At 35.6% G+C, this 20724-nt stretch overlaps 1 pseudogene; it reads right to left on the bottom strand.

Annotated features, from left to right (window-relative positions):
- Positions 1 to 20724, bottom strand: part of LOC114903829 — a 33021-nt pseudogene that overhangs the window by 2682 nt on the left and 9615 nt on the right.

Raw genomic sequence — 20724 nt, 5'->3', positions numbered from 1 at the left:
TAATCAAATTACTCAAAACCAGCAATGAAGAGAAAAATATAAAAGCAGCCAGAGGAAAAAACTACACAATACATGCAGAGGAAGAAAGAAAACAATGACAGCAGAATTTTTGTTGGAAACAATGTAAATGAGATCTCAGTGGAATAACATCTTTAAAGTAGTGAATTGAATTCTATCAAGCTAGAATTCTATACCCAGATCTGTCAAAGCAAAAGCAAAATAAAGACTATCTCAGACATACAAAAGCTGAAAGAATTCATTACTAGTAGAATTTCACTATAAGAAATTTTAAAATAAGTATTTTTAAGCAGAAGGAAAATGACACCAGATTGGAATATGGATCTACACAGAAGATTAAGAATACAGGAATAGGGACTTCCCTGGTGGTTCAGTGGTTAAGAATCTGCCTGCCAATGCAGGGGACACAGGTTTGATCCCTGACCTGGGAAGATCCCACATGCCGTGGAACAACTGAGTCCATAGCCAACAACTACTGAGCCTGCACTCTAAAGTCTGTGTGCCACAACTACTGAAGCCCATGCACCTGGAGCCTGTGCTCTATAACAAGAGAAGTTATCCAATGAGAAGACAATGCACTGCAACGAAGAGCAGCCCCTGCTTGCCACAACTAGAGAAAGCCCAGGCAAAGCAACAAATACCCAACGCAGCAAAATAATAAATTTTTAAAAATACTTAAAAAAAATTTTTAAAGGATTTTAGTCATTCAATATATGTCTCTGAACACAATGGAAATAAATTAGAAGTTAACAAATCTGAAAAAGCTCCAACTATTTGGAAACTAAACAACACACTTCTGAATAACTTTGTGGTCAAAGAAGAAATCAAAAGGGAAATCAGAAACTATTTTGAATTCACTGAAACTGAAAACCTAATATGTCAACATGTGGGATATTGCTAACGCTGTACTCAGCTTCCTCAACTTCCACCTTGATCTGGGAAAACGAGAGCAAATTAATCACAGAGTAAGAGAAGAAAGAACACAATAAAGATCAAGGTAGAAAGAAATAAAATGGAAAACAGAAAAATACTACAGATATTAAAAGGATAATAAGAGAATATTACAGAATACTTTATACCAATAAATTCAAGATGAAATGGAAAAATTCCTTGAAAGACATGCACTACTGAAGTTTCTTAAAGAATAAAGGTATTAAAGAAATTGGATGTGCAGTTTAAAGCCTTCCAACAAAGAAAGCTTCAAGTTCAGGTGGCTTAACTGATAAATTCTACCGAACATTTAAGGAATAAAATAATGCCAATGCTACAACAACTTTACCAGAAAGTTGAAGAGAAGGGAATATTTCCCAACTTTTTTATAAGGCCAACTTTCACTGTATCAAAATTAGACAATGACATTACAAGAAAACTATAGGCCAATACCTCACATGAACACAGAGACAAAAATTCTTAATAAAATTTTAGCATATCAAATCCAGTAATATATAAAAAGATGATACATCATGACCAAGTAGGGTTTATCTCAGGAAAGAAAGGTTGGTTTAATATTTGAAAATCAATTTACCTAACTTAGTACACTATAAAAAAGAAAACGCAGGACATCTCTGGTGGGGCAGTGGTTAAGAATCCACCTGCCACTGCAGGGGACATGGGTTTCAGCCCTGATCCGGGAAGATCCCACATGCCACGGAGCAACTAAGCCCGTGCACCACAGCTACTGAGCCTGTGCTCTAGAGCCTGTGAGCCACAAATACTGAGCCCATGTGCCGCAACTAGTGAAGCCTGCTCACCTAGAGCCTGTGCTCTGCAACAAGAGAAGTCACCGCAATGAGAAGCCAGCATACTGCAACAAAGTTTAGTCCCTGCTCACCACAACCAGAGAAAGCCTGCATGCAGCAATGAAGACCCAATGCAGCCAAAAATAAATAAACAAATTAAGAAAAGAAGGGAAAAATCACATAATCATTGCAATAGATGCAAGAAAAGAGAATCTAACATCCATTCCTGATTAAAGAAAAAAAAACTCTCAGTAGAATAGGAATGGAAGGAGACTTCCTGAACTTGATAAATGACTTCTACAAAAAAACCTAACATCATATTTAATGGTGAAGGACAAAGTACTTTCTCTTCAGGATCAGGACAAAAGCAAGGATGTCTACTCTCATTACTTCTATTTGACATTGCACTGAAGGTTCTAGCCAGTGCAATAGGGCAACAAAAAATAAGAGATATTCAGAATGGAAAGGAAGAAGTAGAACTATCTTTATTTACAGATAACATGATTATGTAGCAAACCTGATAGAAACTACAAAAATGCTACTGGAACTAATAAATGAGTTTATCAAGTTTGCAGCATACAAGATCAACATACAAAAAGATTAATTTATCTCAACCAACAATCAGAGATCAAAGTTTTTTAATACTACTTATAATAGAATGAAACATATAAAATACTTAAATAAATCTGACAAAAGATGTAAAAGACTTGCACACTGAAAACTGAAAAATATTGCTGGGGGAAATTAAGGAAGACCTAAATAAATGGAGAGATATAATGTATTCATGGATCTGAAGATTCAATTTTGTTAAGACATCAATTCTCCCCAAATTGATTTATAGATCAAAATCCCAGTAGGCCTTTCTATAGAAATTGACAAGCTAATTCTAAAATTCATATGGAAATAAAATTTAGAATAACTAAAACAACGTTGAAAAAGAACAAAGTTGAAGAACTAACAGTAACTGATTTCAAGGGTTATGAAGCTACACTTTCAAGACATTGTGATAGTAGGGTAAAGATAGAAAAAAAAAATCAAAGGAACAGAATGTAAAGTTCAAAAGTAGAGAGATGTGGACAACTGACTTTCAGGTTCAAAGGCATTTAAGTGGAGAAACGATAGTCTTTTCAACAAATGATGCTGGAACAATTGAATATCCAGGTGCAAAACCAAACCAAAAAAAAAAGAACTTCCATCCAAACCATATACAGAAATGAACTGAAATTGGTTCAGAGATCTAAATGGAAAACATAAAACTTCTAGAAGAAAACAGGTGAAAAATTTTATGACCTTGAGTTAGGCAAAATTTCTTAGATACAACACCAAAAACATAATGCATAAAAGAAAAAAATAGATAAATTAGACACCATCAAAATTAAAAATTTCTGCCCTGCAAAAGACACTCCTGAGAGAACGAAAAGATGAGTCACAGAATGGGAAAAAATACTTAGCAACTTACATATTGGATAAAGGACTAATTTCCAGAATATATAAAGAACTCTCAAAACTCCAGAAAAATATAGATAAAAGATTCAAAGATATACACATGGAAAATAAGCATATGAATAGATGTTTGACATGATTAATCATTAGGGATGCTACAGTGAAATACAACTACACACCTATTAAACTATCTAAAATTAAAAATACTGAGCATAGCAAGTGTTGGCCGCAACGTGAAGAAAATGCAACTCTCATACACTGCTGGTAGAGATGTAAAATGATCAGACCAGTATGGAAAACAGGTATTTTTAAAAAAATACCACATACACTTACCAATGATCCAGCCATTCTACTTGCAGGTATTTACCCAAGAGAAATGGAAGTATACATCCATACAAAGACTTGTAAGCAAATATTCATAGCAATATTATCTGTTATAGACAAAGACTGAAACAACTCACATGTCCATCAATGGTGAATAGATAAATTGGGGTTCATCCATATACTGGAATACTATTCAGCAATAAACAGAAATGAATTACTGATATATACATCAATATGGATGAAGATTAAAATAATCATGCTGAGTTAGAAGCCAGTTAGAAAAAAGTATACAGTGTATGATTCTATTTACATAAAATTCTAGAAAATGCAAACAGAATGCAGATCAATGGTTGCGTGGCGATTGGGAAGGGCAAGGAACGATAGGAAGGAAGAATTATAAAGAGACATTAAGAAACTTCCTGACGTGATGGACATTTTGATTTTGGTGATGTCTTCATGGTGTGTACGTATGTGTGTGTGTGAAAACAGATTACTGTATGTCAATGATACCTCAAAAAGCTGTTAAAACAAATGATATTATATGAGAGAGACAATTGGGGTAATTTGAATAGCAAGTCTTTATTAGGTAATATTATTGTGTAGGAATTTAATTTCTTCAATACTGTGTGTTAACAGTATTGTAGTTACATAGGGAAATAAGTTTTAATATCCAGAGAGGAGGGTATCTACCTGACAAGAGAGGGATCGCAATTGTGGCAGATGCTGTGGGAGGCTGAGGAAGATGAGGTTAGAGCAGTGACCAATGTGTGATGGCGTGGTGAAGACACTCATTTGTCAGCTGACCTGACAAAGACGGTTGGAACAGACTGCTAAATGCAGGGCCCTTTCCACATACTAATCTCATGCAATCCCCTTAACTAGCCTTGGCATAAGAGAAAGTTTCTATTAGCTTGCCATATTGGAGGGGTGATGGCACAATTTAAGGTGCAGTAAGTTGTGTAATAAGCTGTCACAATAGGGTCCTACAGAAATAGTTTTTTAAACTGCAAAAAAATGAAAGTTGACCCTTCCCTCAAAACATATATGAAAATTAACTCAAAATGAATCATAGACCTAAATGGAACTATACAACTTCTGGAAGAAAACACAGGAGAAAATCTTTATGATTTTGGATTACACAATGGGGTCTCAGAAAAAGATTTCTTAGATAAGACACAGAAAAGCACAAACCATCTAAGAAAAATTGCTAAGGGCCTTCCCTGGTGGTTAAGACTCCCAGTTCCCAATGCAGGGGGCCCATGTTCGATCCCTGGTCAGGGAAGTAGTTCCCACATGCATGCCTCAACTAAGAGTTTACATGCACAACTAAGAAGACCATGAGCCGCAACTAAGGAGTCCATCTGCTGCAACTAAGACCCAGCACAACCAAATAAATTAAATAAATATGAAAAAAATTGCTAAATTAGAGTTCATCAAACATTTAAAACTTCTAGTCTTCAGAGACACTTTAATACAATGAAGATAAGTCACAATCTGGGAGAAGATATTTACTAAACACATCTCTGAAAGAAAGGACTTTTTCCATTGCTTTTTATATAAAGCCCTCTTAAAACTCAATATAAATATCCAATTAAAAACTGGATTTGAACAGACACTTCATTTAAAAAGATATTTGCACATGAATAGACACTCAACATCATCAGCTATTACAGAAATGCAAAATGTGGCAAAAACCACGAGATGCAACTACACACCTACTAGAAATGCTAATTATTTTTAAAAAACATATATAAGGATCAGGTGATGATGTGGATCAACTGCAACTCTCATAGACTGCTAGTGAGAAAGCAAAATGGCACAGGCACTTTAGAAAACTGTTCAGCGGTTTCTTAAAAAGTTAAATATGCACTTAGCAATCCCACCCTTAGGTATTTTACCTCAAAGAAATGAAAACATATGATCGCACAGAACATATGTTCACACACACATGTGAGTGTTTTCAGAGGCTTTGTTCATAATAGCCAGAAAACTAGAAAAAACTCAAATGTTCATCAAACGATGCATGTGTAAACAAACTGTGTATCCACACAACTAGAATACTACTCAGCAATAAAAAGAATGAACTACTGACAGGTGCAGCAAAACAGATGAATCTCCAAAGAGACTGGTAAGTGAAAGAAGCCAAAAACAAAAGGCTATATAACACATGCTTTCAGTTATAAGATATTCTGGAAAAGACAACATTATACGGACAAAAATCAGATTGTTGGTTGCCAGGGGCTGGTAGTGGGAGGAGGATGGATTGACTACAAAGGGACATGAGGGGTCTTTTGGGAGTGCAGAAGTCTTCTTTACCTCAAATGTGGTGGTGGCTACAGAAGTGTACATTTGTCAAAACACATCACACTGTATATTTAAAAATAGTGAATTTTGTGAAATGAAAATTATAAATAAACCTGACTTAAGAAAATAATAAAACAAACCTATAAAAACAATTGAGTGAAAATAAATGTCAGAAAAATCAACTTACAGTTCTTCCAATTCAAGGGTCATCATGAGGATGCCTTCAATTGTTGTAAGTGACACTTGTGTTGTTCCCATGTCTCTGAAGGAGAAGCCCAAACATGCATGATATAAAACCCAAAGACAAAAATTCTAAACTTAAGAAGATACTTAACATGTGATTACTTCAATTCTGGCTTCTGACTTGCCATAGATGATAATTCTAAAGAACCCTTACTGAAGAAATTTAAATTTGCATCATCAAATTAATGACCATGGTGCTGAACAGCAAAATCATTTTTTATTATCCAAACTTCTCATTTTCAATTGCATCTACCTCTCTGATCACTCAGTTAAAAAAATAATGTACCCCTTATTCCTTTTTGCTTTCTGGGTTAAATAATATTCCTACACGCATCTACATCTTCCATAACTATATGTGTTCTTCAACACTGTCCTCATTCTCTGCTGGCTGTCTTACCCGTATATATTCTTTCTTAATCCTTTTGTTTGCCAATAACTCTTATTTTCAATAACCCAGTTAAAATCTAAATTATGACGTTTTAGGCAAAATACTCAATCTCTGACGAAAGTAAAAAACAGCAGAAATTATATTTTGAGCCATGAAACTGTTGCAATACTTACAAATATTTTAATGCTGGCAATTTAAAAAGAATCTTCACCTGTTGTCAAAGGATTACGATTGAGAATTCTGAAAAATGGAATGGAATTAAAATTATCTGCATTTTCAATTACTTCCATGAAAGCTTATATTGATTTTTTTTGGTATGGAACTTGAAGGTTAAAAAAAAATCATTTTCTGTCTTTACCTCTAAATCACCCTTAGAATCTTTAAAACACTCTTTCATTGGGAACCACCCAGGTCTCTAGATGATAAAGTGGAGAAGAGAAACAAAGAAGAAAATAGAAAAAAGTGGCTAGCAAAGAAAAAATATGCCAAAGAACTTTTCAGGTTCAAAACCATCAAAGTGACTATGCTGGTAGGAAGCCCTCGCTGTGTAAAAAAGTACTATTTCTAGTGTCCTCCATAATTCAAGGTGTTTTTCTTTCACTCTACAATTTTTTTTTAAATTTAATGATTTAAACTACCCAGTTAAAGACAAAAATAGGGCTAATTCCTTGGTTCTGGAGCCTAAGAAGAAGAGATAAATCCAAGAGGAACCGGTGAAAGCCATACTCCCATCACATACTCCCATGTGTATACGTGTATCACAGCCTTTGTTACTGTGTATGTAATCACCTGTTTACTTGTCAGTCTCTTAGACTGTCAGCAACATGAGAGCAGGGATCACACTTTATTGTCATTATTATTCCTCTGCCTGACACAGTGCCTAATATTTACTAGGTATTTACTAAATGTTTCCCGAATAAATAAATAACATTTTGTTTACATATCAATAAAATAAACAAATTAATTTTGGGGAGCAAAATTTTATTCCAAAATGCTGGGATGGATTTTCTTCTTAGTACTTTCTTTCTTTCTTTCTTTTTTTTCTTAATTCTTTAAAACAAATAAGGGGAAAATAAACCCCAAAAGAAACAGGAAGAAAGAAAAGAATATCTAACTTTAGGTTAACTCTACTCAAGAATTATTAGCGTATTTTTCCAGAATATTAGAAAGATAACTATCAAAACTAGTATCTTTTGGGTTGCCAGGGATCTGTGATCAGCATTTAACAGTTAATCCGCACAGTAACCTTATGTGATAGATATATTACCCCATTGTACAAATGAGGAAACTGAGGCACAGAGAAGTTTCATAACTTGTCCTATGTCATCAAGCTAGTAAGAAGCAGAGATGGAATTTGAACTCAGTTCTGACTCTAAAGCCTGTGTTCAACCTGAACGAAAAAAAAGTCGGCGTGTTTTAAACATCTGTTACTTGAACCTTAATTTTGAGAGCACTAAATATAGAAATACCTTTTCAAACTTCATCTACCCATCTGGGAAAGCCTCTATGAGAATTATGTTTTCTCATTTTATTTTTTTATTTATTTCTCTTTTTATTTTTTCCTTAATCGTCTCCCATGACAAATATTTAATTAGCCTATGGTCATTGAGACTTCAGAGATTTTAAAAAACATTGCAGGAAAATCAGTAAAAATGATGGAGGAAGGACATCTGAAAATTCATCCCTCCATAGAAGCAACAATACCAATAACAACAACAACAAAACTGGCAAAAATGGTCAGAATCAACTTCTTCTGAACTCTGGAAATTTAACCAACAGGTTGCTGCACATTGGGAAGAAATTTATTCAAGGAAAACAAATTAATTTCTGTTAGAACAATGAGATCTGTGTTGCTTGCACTTGTCCTTGACCTTTGATCTCCATGCCAGTGGTAGCCTTGAAAAACAGCCCACATCCCTGGTACCAGAAGGAGAAGCATGGACTGGGATGGCCTTCAAAGCCTCATTCCCCAAGAACTATCATTGTTTTACATGTCTTGTGGTCCCTGGAAGACCTCACTTGAAAGGCTTGCCTGTGACCTGACTGAGAGCTGTCTAGTGAGAAAAGCCGCTTCTCAGGTGGCATTACTGGAAAACATTTTCAAGCAAATATTTTAACATGGTGGTTCCATGAGGCAATGGATATCAGTTTGCGGCAAAAAACAGTCCAACGAAAAAGCTTAAAAAGAAAAGCTGAGAAATGAGATGTCCACAAAGACTTTTAAATGTTCCAATGTATTCCTGGGAAACTGGTAGACCACAAGATATATTCCTGGGAATGTAGGAAAATAACTGTTAGCATTAATAAATGAATTCAGGAAGTTTGTAGGATATAAGATCAACATTATTTCTACACACCAGCAATGAGTAATCCAAAAATGAAATTAAGAAAACAATTCCATGTGTAACAGCATCAAAACAAATAAAATACTTAGGGAAAAATTTAACCAAGTAAGTGCAAGATTCCCACTGAAAAGTACAAAACTGTTGAAAGAAATTGAAGAAGAGCTAAATAAATATAAAGACATGCTGGATTCATGGACTGGAAGATAATCTTATTAAAATGTCGCTACTTCCCAAATCGACCTATGGTTCCACTGCAATTCCTATCAAAATCCCAGCTGATTTCTTTCCAGAAATTGCCAAGCTAATTCTAAAATTCATATGGCAATTCAAGGAAACAGAATAACCAAAACAATGTTGGTAAAGAACAAAGTGGGAGGACTCACACATCCTGGTTTCAAAACTCCGTTCAAAGCTACTGCAGTCACAGTGTGGTACTGGAATAAGAACAGACATGTATAACAATGGAACAGAAATGACAGTAGAGAAATAAACCCTCGTATTTTTGGTCTATTGATTTTCAACAAGCGTACCAAAACAATTCAATGTGGAAAGAACAGTTTTTTCAAATGATCCTGGGACAACTGTACCTCCACACACAAAATAATGAAGCTGGACTCCTACACTTCACACCATATATGAAAATTAACTCCAAATGGATCAAATATCCAAACGTTAAGAGCTAAAGCTATAAAACTCTTAGAAGAAAACACAGGAGTAAATCTTTATCACCTTGCTTTAGACAACAGTTTCTTAGATATACCAGAAGCACAAAGAACCAAAGGAAAAATACATGAATGGGATTTTATAAAATTTATAAAGTTTGTGCTCCAAAGGACACTATCAAGAAAGTGAAAAAACATATAGAATGGGAGAAAATACTGCAGGTGGGAAGAATAAGATGCAGTTGGGAGAAGAAAAGCATAGTAGTTGCTAGGTGTGACAATCTCAAAATTTTGAACTATTACAAATAAAACAGCCACCCTAAATCACCCCAAAGGGCAGACCCAAGTTTTTTTTCTTTTTAGTGTTTATGCCTTTCTAAATCTGAGAAGCTGCCAGGATTCTACTACATAGCAAAATGTGATGACAGCACCCTGAAGTGTGTCAGCTTTTGTGTGTACATAACTATCTAAAGGAAACCAATGATAGCTGACTGGGGGATCATTAGGGTTGCTCTGTGATGACAGCTCAATTTGCCTTCATAGTGTGGCCACACCTCCCTCATTGATATTCTCAACAATGGGGTAAATAATTTAATAGGGATAAGGCTTTGATTTTCCTCTTATTCTCTCTTACTCCTTATGTTCTTGGTACAATATTGATGTACCACAGACAAGGCAGCATGTGAATGTTCTCTGTCTCATTAAGTTATATAGCCTTTGTACATTGTAGAGCCCTTCAGTTTCTAAAATCTAGGAGCTTGTACTGTTAGAACCAAAGAAGTGACTAAAAGAATTTTAAAAATAAGCCATCAGTCTGGACCTGCATAGGTGAATGAAGGAGAAACATTTTAAAGTCAGAAAAAAAAGTATACTTAACATTTAGGGTTATCAACCACTGCTGGTTTTCCATAATATATTTCACTCCTGATTTTAGCTGAAAGAGATATGATTACTACCAACATTCAAAAAGTGGTACTTTATTAATTAATAAGCTCTTGGCTCATTTTTGAAGTAGATTTCAGATTTAAAATAGACTACCACACTGCTAACTACTTCACCTGATATTTGTCAATAACATAGAGGCTTCATTCCAGAAACCTGCTGACTTATAATTACCTGAAACCCGGTGATGAATCAAGGTTTTGTGGGGCCTGAGGCTCATCTACGTTGAGAAATCCTATCTAATAAAAACATGCAAAGTTATGAATACAAAAATCGCTAGGACCCTTCTCAAGACCTTGGAAGGGACCTATGCAAGTGAGGAGCCCTGAACCCTAAGCTTCATTTAATTCATGATAAATCCACCTAACCTGGAGCCCTTTTCCAAACTTATTTAATGCAGGCAAATTATAAACACCCGAGTAATATGTCATTATAGGTAGTAAAATGACTTAACTCAAGGGTGGTGTCTTCCCTTGGTGGCTTGCCTTTGGAAAGAGATGCGATAAAGCTTATGTCTCACCAAGGCAAATGTTTCCCGAATCAAATTAGCTTTGTCTATTAGAAAGACTTAGTCCAAAACTTACTATACTGTGACAATCTTTTGAAAGTAACTGTGAACGAGTTTTAGGAGTACAGTACTAATTTATTTCCAACACCAGATAGTTGATTCTTTCCCTACCTTTTTCTGTCATTTAAGAGGAACACAAATACAAAAGGAACGAGTTGGTGCCTCTTCCATTACACATCTTTTCTAAACTACCACCCATTTTCTACTTCATCACCCACCTCCCTCACCTTGTTACCCTGCTGCATAGATGCTAGAATGGCTCTCATCTATGCTTTCCCATCAACATCCATCTTTCTCCTTTCAGTATGAAAGTTTCTGGGGGAGAAAGTCCCTGCCCTATGCATCTTTGTATCCCCAGCACTCAGTACACTGCTGACACACAGTGGGCATGGCACTCAGTGAATGTTTTTGAATGAATTCATTAATTTTTAAACTGCGATTTATTTATTTATTTATTTCCACAATGTATTGTCCTGTGTTGCCTACATAACTATAGTGAAACTGATTCTTATAAGGAACTCTTGCTGTTACTGGATGTTTAGGAAAGGTGGTGAGTTTAAGACATTGTACTGATGCTACTAAAACCTCCTAGTGAAGAGACCTCATGAGCCTGCTCTCCGGTGTGCAGGCAAAAGAACAACTGACCCTTGGTGCTATCTCCCCAAGGTAGGCATCAGCAACCTAACAAGGGAAAGGAAGGAGGCCGCTAAAAATAGGCATCTGTAGGAATTGCTAATCCAGCTCCAGACACAGCCTCAACACCTTCATTAACCCAAAATGTGTGAACTGCGTGAAACTGGATTTCTGACCCACAAGACAGGTAAGAGAGTCTTTTCCAAAGCCAGGTGTAGAAGAGCTCTTTTTACCTTGAGTCTGAAATCACCTTCGGGCCATTGTACGTACCCACTATCATTTCCTTGTGTCAAGAGAAATCACAGAATTTTTGAGCTGAAGGGGTGTGAAACCCACATTTCTTATTGAAGAGTAGTCAGCAAAGAAAGTATATTGAATTAGGCTACAGCAATGTATTTTCTATAAATTTTTCACACTACAGCTGAACACAAACAATGTCCTTCTCCATACCTCAAAGTTTCCTATTGGCCATAGATAATTCACTTCAGAGATATATGCTTTTTGAAAAATAATGTTCTGGGTGGCTGGGGAGAGCCCTGTGGTGTGTGTTCAGGAATTCTTTCTGCTTTACCATTTAAAAGAGCTAATAATGTTGGGGAAGCACCCACACTTTTTGCTCCCTGAAGAATTGGGTGCTAAACTTAGTTCTTTGCAGCTCTGTGTTGCATACATTTCATGCAGTTAGGAACTTTGCACATGAGCAGGAATCAAAGTTAAATTCAAAAGTGGAACTTCATGGACCATTCGCATATTGGAGAGGCATCAGTGGGATTCCTTGACAATGCGACTTTGAGTGTATTTGCTTGGTGCCTTTTATTGCCCATGCCAAAGATCAGTACTATGGAAAGCAGAGTGTTTCATATATATGAGTTAAACAAGTCTCATGGCCTCTTTGTTCCTTAGTTTCCTCATTTGAAAAAACTAAATAAATGGCTCTCAAGACATACTTTCCAGAGTTCATACTGGGCTTACACCCAGCTAACCAATAACTGCATGATGCTTTTACACACAGTTTTTTACATGTATTCATCTTCTATTTCACTTACTACTTGTGGAAAAACTGCATTCCATGCTGGGCCTGAAATGTTCCAAAGTTCAGTTCTGTGAGTAAATTGCAACCAAGATTTCTACAAAAAAAGACACAAGCAAAAGAAGAAGAAAAATATATATTCTTTCAGAACATTTATCCTTTGGCAATAATTCTAATTTATATATGATGAAACATAACATCACTACTCTCTCCATACACTAAAGAAATCTCACTGTGGAAGATATTATGATTTATACTTTCATGATTATATATGTGGTGCATTAGATACAAAATAGTAAATGCTTATTAAATACTTGTGTTAAGTGATCTTTATTTCTCTACAAAGGCAGCAGTATTGACATTTTTGGCTGGATAATTCTTTGCTGTGGGAGGCTCTCCTGTACAGTGTTGGATGTTTTGTAGCATCTCTGGCCTCTGTCCACTAGATGCCAGTAGCATATACCGTTCTGACAAGGAAAAATATCTCCAGACACTACCAAATGTCACCTGCGTGCAAAATCACCTTGGGTGAGAACCACTGCTCTATAATGATTCACTCTGATCTGTGTAATAATTATCACACTAATCTTTGCTAGAAACAAAAAGGATTTGGTACAAAATTTTACTGGTAATTTTAATATTTCAAAATGAGTAACAAATTAATTTTATAAAAAATTAAGCTTTATAAAATTTGCAAACATAGTGAATTATATTTGCAACTTACATAAACTGCAAAAAAGGTAGTGGTTCAAATGTACATCTTTCGATAGATGGTATTTTATTGCAGGATAAATCTCTAGGAAAAGTAAAAGGAAAATATTGCCTCAATTAGCTATTAGATATCTAATTAGTAGCGATAACTAGTAGAAGTTAGAATGATAATAATAAATAAGAAGCTTTGGTCTAATCTCCGAACCTTAGGAATTACTATTTGAACCTTCCAGAGCCCCTAACCCTGCCTTCACCTCTCTTAAGAGTCTCACCTTCAGGATCTTCATAAATTAAATATACAGCTATAAATCAATAGATTTTGGAGGTAACCTTTTCTGAGGGCAGAAACATTGATTAGATTCCACCTTTTGTAGTCTCATCAAATTCTAGATTATGAGCTCAAAGTTTTCATCTCTATATATTATAATTTCTCATATTAAAAGGAATATTCTTATATTTACACACTCCCCAGTATAGTTGTTTTTCTAGGCCAATTCATTACCAGAAGAAATAAAAGATAACCTTTCACACAACTTGAAAGGAAGTTACTCCTATCATTAATATGTAATGTTAATTCAGGATTACACTTTCTATCATATTGACTTTTATTCGAAAATACCTACTCTGGACAATAGCTGACTATCATATTTCCATTGATTCCAGCTTAGTCTCTCATTTCACCTGGATAGGTGTAACTGTCTTCTGACTGGTGTTTCCATCTCTACCCTCTCCCTTTCTAAGCCATCCTCCACACGATCACCAGATTAACTCTTTGGAAGCGGTTCTCAAATACCAGCATCTCTTGTGAGCTTATTGAATATACAAATATTCAACCAACTCTGGACCTCTTCAATCAGTAACCGTAGGGGTGGAACTTGTGTTTTCACAAGCCCTCCAAGTGGTTGGTTCTGTTGCAGGCTAAAGCTTGTCCTAAAGCACTGCTGTGGTAACATGCTAGCTTGGCATGTTATCCTTGGCTTGGCCTCCAAAGCCCTAGATGATCTGGCTCTAATCTCCTACTCTTCCCACTTGTACTCTACAGGTACTCAGAATATTTTTCCTGTGTTTTGCCTTTCTCCCACTTTCCTTTTGCAACCTTATTCTTCCCAAGATGTCTGTCATTGATACCCAATGGCCCTTCGTGCTCCCATTTAAACAGCATTGCTCTAATAACATCTTCCCTGATCCAATTTGAAGTCTTTTTTTCCCTCTTTTGTGCTCCAATACCAACTTGTAGCTCTCTTTCCCCATATTCATTCCTTTCTTTAAATATAGCTATTTTTGCAACCCATTTCCTCTGAGCATAAACTCCTTCAAAGTATGGACTAGATCCTGCTTCTGTACATCGTCTATCATGTTTAAAGCCAATGCGTGGACATGAAGCAAACTCAAATATTTATAAAATCAACAAATAGCTGGGGAGTGAATAGAAGGAGGAAATGACTCTTTTAAAAGAAATGTAGATTTATTACTTCATGGTGCCTCCATAGCACTTTGTCATTATGGTTTGAGCTTATTATATGTTCATTTTACCTATGAGATCATGAGTTGCTAAAAGGAATCCTGTCTTACCCATCTTCATGTTTACAACAGTAGGCATGGTGTGTATTAGCATAATCTTTTTTCGCTTTTTTATTGATTGGCATTTTTTTTAAAGAATGAGAATACTTATGCTAACATAAAATAATCAGATTATAAAGTATTTCATAGTAGAAGTAATGAAGGGCCTAGTCCACTGAGCAGTTATCTTATTTGTTTTTCTGCAAACTGTGTTTGTAAGGTTTGGAGCCCAGATGGCAGAGAAGAGACTAATATAAAGGTGATTGCCCCTTAATGCTTGGAATGTTTGAAAATTAAAAGAACTATTTTTCGGGTCATGTGAGGCCCTTTATACCCATTTCCCTTAAGCCTTTTATATTTGCAAGAAGAATCTATTTGCTAAAGAGGATCATTAATTGGCCTAATAAGGAATAATGACATACACAGCTTTGGATGCCATGGACAAAGGACAAGAACTGAGCTTTTATAGTAAAAAACACAGTTATCTCCTTATCCCTAAATAAAAAGAAATACTAGGCAAGCGTTTCCTCTTTGATAAAGAAGCTGGAGAGGGAACTCCCTGGCGATCCAGGGGTTAGGACTCGGTGCTTCCACTGCTGGGGACGTGGGTTCAATCCCTGGTCAGGGAACTAAGATCCCACAAGTCGTGTGGTGTGGCCCTAAAAACAAAACAAACAAACAAACAAAAAAAACAGAAAACAAAAGGCTGGAGAGATTTTTGTTAGGGGCATTTCTGATATGCTTATTTAGCGTGAACATTTCTAAATACCATTTAACCATCATCTTAAACATTCTTAATATCAGTATCACAGTTCATACATTGAAATCCTTAACAACAGTTTTTTCTTGTGGTAACTTAATGTGTTCCTGACCGTACTGATTTTTTTTTAGGATTTGTTTTTGATGTGCACCATGTTTAAAGTCTTTATTGAATTTGTTATAATATTGCTTCTTTTTTTTCATGTTTTGGGTTTTTGGCCATGAGGCATGTGAGATCTTAGCTCCCTGACCAGGGATCGAACCCGCACCCCCTGCATTGGAAGACAAAGTCTTAACCAGTAAGCCGCCAGGGAAGTCCCTTTACAATACTGTTTACATAATTCATCTGCTTAAATATTTAATACTTAAATGTTAATTTAATTTAGATTAAATTATCAAAGCTATGAGTTAATGGCATTCATATTAATGTAAATGTTCTATATTTTCTTGTCCTGCAGGTGACAATTTGAGGTTAACTTTAATTCCTCTCATTTCACTAAACCAACTTTTTCAATCCTTTTCTGTAAAGGCCAGATAAGTAAATATTTTAGGCTTTGCAGGCCACATACAGTCTCCGTCACATAGTTTTCTTCTTTTTTCTTTTTTCTCATTTACAGCCCTTTAAAAATCACTTTTAACTTATGGGCTGTATAAAAATGGACTGTGGGCCAGATTTGATCCATAGGTCATAAACAAAATGTAAATACAGATGGAGACTATATGAACACTTATATAACAAGGTTCATATGGGAGTCTATAATTGCTGAGACCTCATTACCACTTTTCCTCTACAACTAAAGGGTATTTTTCTATCTATACCTTGTCTATATAGTTAAAAAATTAAAAATGAATAGGAGATATTTAGCGCTAGTGATGGGCTGGGGCTCTACACAGACTTACAGAATTGCAGAATTTAATTGCTAAAATAAATTGAAGACATTATCTCACTTGAACCCCTTAATTACTGTATAGATAATCTACTTTATAGATAAGAACTCATAAATAAATATGATTAACTTACAAATATTAGAGGGATAGCAAGCCTTCAAATGAGTTCTTATGTAATTCAGTCAAATCATTTTCACTGAGAATTCTGAAAAATGAAAAGGTTGTTTCTGGATCAAAATGCAAAATAACTACAACTATATACTACATTGGACTAACTCCTATATGTGGAGGAAAGCTGGGTAATGGTGCCACCTAAACAACATAATTCTTATTTAATTTAGGGATGGTGATTTCTGCTCTGTTTCCATTTAAACCTTCTTTTCACATCCTCCTTTGTGTCCATCTCTCTCCATCATGCATGTGCTTACGCGCGCACACACGCACACGCACACACACACACACACACACACACGCACACCACCCACTCTTCCCACCAAATCATATAGTTAATGCCTACTCTCTAGATCAGGAAGTCTCGGTTAAAACCCTGCTCTTGGTTGCACCAACGTTGCAGCGCTTCCCTTCCCTACTCTCTTTCCCCAAACCTTATTGAGAAGTCCCACACAGAACTGTATCAGGGCAAATGAGGCCATCTGATTTTTCCCCCATTACAAACTTTTTGAAAACTAAAATGTGCATAAAATATACATAACTGTTCAATAATTCAATTGAACAACTGCTCAACTATTTAGTAATTACAAAACATATGCCCAAGTAGCGCCATTCACGTCAAGAAAGAATCCTGCCAGCATCCCAGAAGCCCCCTGTGTGCCCTTTTCCAATCACAACGCTCTCTCTGACTTCCTAGAGGGAACAATTATCCTCACTTCAGTAATAATTTCCTTGCTTTTTAAATGTGGTTTTGCCTTTTCGCTATCAGCCAAAAACAACGCAGTTTAGTCTTGCTTCTTCTTGAACTTTATATAAGTGGAATCATATTATATGTATTATTTTCCACATGGCTCTTTTTATTCAACATTATTTTGTAAAATTATTTTATTTTTGCCTGTAATATGTAGTGTTGCATGTCCAACTACATGAGGATTCTGAGTATTTGAAAGTGGCTAATGTGACTAAGGAGTTGAATTTTTAATTTAATTCATTTCAATTATTTTAAAATTAAAATTAAAACTGATACTCAATGTAATTATTGGAAAATGTTTATGTTAGCAAAATTTTCATGTGTGATACTACATTTTCGACTGTAAATTTTATGAAATCTAAATACCAATCAAGTATTTGTAATAAAATTTAGCAACCAAATTGTGATTTCAAAGAGTTAGTATGGGAAAAAAATGTAGATCCTCTCATTAGTTTTTATATTGATTACATGCAGATATGATAATACCTTGGATATTTTTAAATACTTAGTATGAAAAAAATGTAGAATAGCTTATTAATAATGTATGTAATGATTACATGTTAAAATGATAATATTTTGGATATAAGGGTTAAGTAAAAGATATTAACATATATTTCATCTGTTTCATTTTACTTTTATTTTTAAGTGGCTACCAGAAAACTTAAGATTACTTATGTGGCTTGCATTATGTTTCTGATGAAGTATATGACTTCTAAGTATGATTATACCACACTTTACTCATTCAACTGTTGGTGTATACTGAGATTTTTCTAGTTTTTATTTATTAAAGACAATACTGCTTTGAAACTTCTTGTATTTGTATCCTGATACATATTTGCCTGAGTTTGTCTAGGATGTAATAGGGATACAAAATTGTTTCCTAAGAAGTTGTGCTATTTCAAGTCGGCAGATTGAAGCATGTCATGTCTCCACCCCTTCAACTTCCACCAAAATCCTTAAGAATGATAGAAAAGATATAACTTAAAAATCACAACCTTAGCTCAATGTGTGGGAGCAGCTCCCCTACCAGAAACGTCCCCGAGCTGCCTACAGGGTGATCAGTTGGAATAGTGTGGTAGGAGCAGCCTACAGCACACATCAACCCCACATCTTCCCTCCTTGATCAAGGCAGCAAAAGGTGTTTTCTTCTAGGCAGAACAACTGGTGTTAGAAAGTGGGCAAGGTCCCAGAACCCTGGAAGAAAGGTATGCACTCCCTAACTAGCCACCAGAAAGCACCTTCCACCTCTGCCTTATTCTCAGGGGAACCCATTGGGTGTAATAGGCCCCAACAGCTCATTTCACTTCTCCCCTAAAGCTAGGAAAGAAATGCAGTAGAATCTCAACTACAAAGATGAATTACACTCAGGAATGACCAAACAATGTGAGAAAGTCAACTCCATTAAGGACAGAAAACAAAAACAAACATAAGAGCTTATAGCCAATGAATCAGAGTTAACAAAGCACAAGAGGACCTTAGGATAGCACAATTATTACCCTCAGACAGATGTAAGCAGATAGCGCATCCATTAATCAACTCAAGAATATACGAATGAAAAGTGTTAGCAATAATAAAAAAAACTCAGTATATGAGCAGCAGAAATGACAGTTAAAGAATAAATTAGGAAACTGAGAGAGGCAGCCAATGACTTCTCCAGAAAGGGAGCAGGAACGATTCACAGTCAAGCCTGACGCCTGGGTCTGCATGAAGAATGTTAAGCCCTTTGCTTCTGCTGGTCTCACAATAAAGTCTAGTAACATGCTGCGGGGAGGAGGGCGTGGTGTTTTGCACCTGTTTCTTATATCTGATAAGCAGGAAGGAACATAGCCAGTATCCCAAGAGTGGAGTGAGGGAGTGGTAGAGAGAGCCAGTACAGAAGAAATTATGTAAGATGTCAAAGGTAGGTTTCTCTTGCCTGGAAGAATCCCCTTCCTTGCAGGTAATATTAACAGTGGTACATCCTTCAGGAGCCTTGGGGATCTGAGCACAGGCTATGTTGCCTTGTGAATCTATTTCCACTGAGTTCTGCATTTAAAACGTTCTGCTTTTCACTCACAGTGTCTCTTGGTCACATATTTATATTAATTCCATCTCATAGTTTAATTCCAGTTCATAAATTAATTCTTTACTCATAGATTATGAGAATTAAAATATTACTACCTGGAAACTCTGCAACTCAGTTATTAAGGTGGTTCATATTATACAGAATATAGTCACACACATTTGTATAAGATCACTAAAACAAAAACACAACAGACTTCAATTCCCACAATGAACTCTTGGAGCCCTGAGCATGCTTCAAAGACCCTGACCTCAATTTGAAATTCACCGTTTTAGAAGGAATCGCAGTGATTCTCAGAATACATGTTAGGGGGAATGGTCAACAGATGGTGCTAAGATTGATTGTTTTCTCACCTCTAAATAGTGGTTTCATATTTCCATGGAAATGATCCAAAAAGAAAAGAAAAACAAATCAATATGTCCAACGACATTTATGGTAACCCTTTCCATACCTTCAAAGGTAGGAAAAAACTCTACCTCCCCATACTGCGTAACAAAACTGTTTGTATACACCATACATGATATACAAACATCACAGGAAATGATGGTATATGAAAAAAAACTACATAAAAGTGGAACTCATATATACTAATTATAACTTTGAACACTGACAAGAATTCAGTAAGTACAGCAAAGAGATGATCCTCAACTCTTTATGGCACTGTCTTCTCTGACTGGCTGATGCCCATATCAGACTGGTTACAGTTTGAATATCATGGGAGGACAGGGGGTAACCAAACAGTATGTATTTCAAATTAATGGGGTTTCTTTCTCTGAAGTTGTTTGGATGACAGTATAGTACAACTTTTTAAAATAACAACGGTAAATTCAGCCTAGAAGTAAAGTTTAGACTGAGAATGAGTTAGTCACCAAACATTTACCCAAAAAGGAGCTTCAAATAAGCAATAACTGAATAACTGAAACAAAATACATTAATCCGTAAAATTCCAAATATTCATTTTGACTGAAGAAAAAAATTTTTAAACTATGGGGAATCAGAGTTAAAGCCAGATCTAAAACTTTCTCACACCATGAAAATATCAAAACCAGGCATGAAGTAACATTTAAGAAAGATCCACGTCTAACTTTTGACCAGGGTTCTAGTCTAAGGCAATATTCTGAATTTCACATTCATTCTTGATTCTGTATTACTGACAATTATCCTTCTTTCCACCTCTGTAACT

This window comes from Monodon monoceros, unplaced genomic scaffold (genome assembly GCF_005190385.1).
Source record: "Monodon monoceros isolate NGI ecotype Baffin Bay Population unplaced genomic scaffold, NGI_Narwhal_1 Super_Scaffold_21, whole genome shotgun sequence".
Classification (NCBI taxonomy): Eukaryota; Metazoa; Chordata; class Mammalia; order Artiodactyla; family Monodontidae; genus Monodon; species Monodon monoceros.
This window is presented reverse-complemented; position numbering and strand designations above follow the sequence as displayed.